This window comes from Dipodomys ordii, unplaced genomic scaffold (genome assembly GCF_000151885.1).
Source record: "Dipodomys ordii isolate 6190 unplaced genomic scaffold, Dord_2.0 Scaffold222, whole genome shotgun sequence".
NCBI lineage: Eukaryota > Metazoa > Chordata > Mammalia > Rodentia > Heteromyidae > Dipodomys > Dipodomys ordii.
The window spans coordinates 675,526-677,212 of NW_012267438.1; positions in this window are offsets into that span (position 1 = coordinate 675,526).

The window sequence follows — 1,687 nt, forward strand, 5'->3', positions numbered from 1 at the left end:
GGTGTAGGACCTAGATATACCATTGGGTGGCCTGGCTTTGGGGGCGTGGCCTGGCAGAAGTGATGACATTGGGCGGCTGGGCCTTGTGGGTGGTACCTGGCAGGCGCCCAGTAGCGCTGGTTCATTGGAGGTCAGAGTTTCTGGGTCGGTCCTCATGTCTGTCTGTCTGTCTCTTTGTCTCTCTCTCTCTCTGTCTCTCTTACCCCCCTCCAATCCCTCTCTATGAACCAGGCCATTCAGCAGTTTATGTTGGTGTGGGACCACTTGGAGCAGCTGTGCTTTGAGCTAAAGGTGATGAGCATCGCGGAGCTGATTCCACTGAAGCTGGTGCAGCACCACGTGTACAACGAGAAGGCCGTGCTGCGGGAGGTGGGTATCCTTTCCTCGGGCGCCTGAGTCACCCTCCTCCTTCCTCTTCCCTTCTCCCCATCTCGTATCTCCTCCTGAAGGCCCCGACTAGGGTGACATCACTGCATCCAGGACCAAGCACCTAGCATCTCCCCATAGTTACACAGGTTGGGTACCAAACATCTAGCACCTCCCCATACTCACTCAGGACCAGGACTAGTGATTTAGGTCAGGGACTAAATATCCAGCACCTAAGCATACTGACTCAGGATCAGAACTAAGTAACTACCACCTCCCCATAGTGACTCAGGACAGAGACTAAGTATCCAGCACCTCCCCATAATGACTGAAGACAGGGACTAAGTATCCAGCACCTCCCCATAGTGACATAGGTTGGGTACCAAGCATCCAGCACCTCCCTATATAGACTCAAGTCAGGTACAAAGCACCTAGCACTTACCCATAGTGACTCAGGACTAGGACTAAGCATCCAGCATCTCCCCGTAATGACACAGGACAGGGACCAAGCATCCAACACCTTCTCATCTCGAGTCAGTACACTGACCAAGCACCCTGAACCTCTCCCATAGTGACTCAGGTTACGGACTAAGCACCCAGCACATGATGGTGATCAAGCATCCAGCACTTCCCTGTTGACAGTTGCGCAATGATGCTTGCACATGAGTTCACACACATGGGCATCCCCCTCTCTGCATCCCTCTCCCCCCACAGGTTCTCCACATGGCATAATGATCTCTGCCTGTACATGCTCATGAACTATGTATAGGGCCATAAACTCTTCAGCTACCTGCCTGCCTGCAGCCACTTCTCCAACACCAACCTCTTCTATGCTGCCAAGATCATGTGTGTGTTGGCCTACCTGCATGACAGGTACATCATCTACCATGACCTCAAGCCCGAGACCATCCTGCTGGACTGCAAGAGCCACATCAAGCTCACTGACTTTGGCTTTGCCAAGAAGCTGGTTGACAGGTGAGGGGCCAGGCAAGGTGAGGCCACATGTGAGGAGGTGACGGTTGCTGCCTGCCTGTCCACCCCGCCATCCATCCATCCTTCTGTCCATCTGTCCACCCAGCTATCCACTTTTCCATCCACCCATTTACCTATCCACCCATCCATCCACCCACCCATCCACCCACCCATCCATCCCCCACTTACCCATCCATCCACTCACATACCCACCTACCCATCCACCCATTCATCCACTACACACACACACACCTACCCATCCATCCATCTATCCACCCACCTACCCATCCACCCATCCATCCACCCACCTACCCAACTACCCACCCATCCACCCATCCATCCACCTACA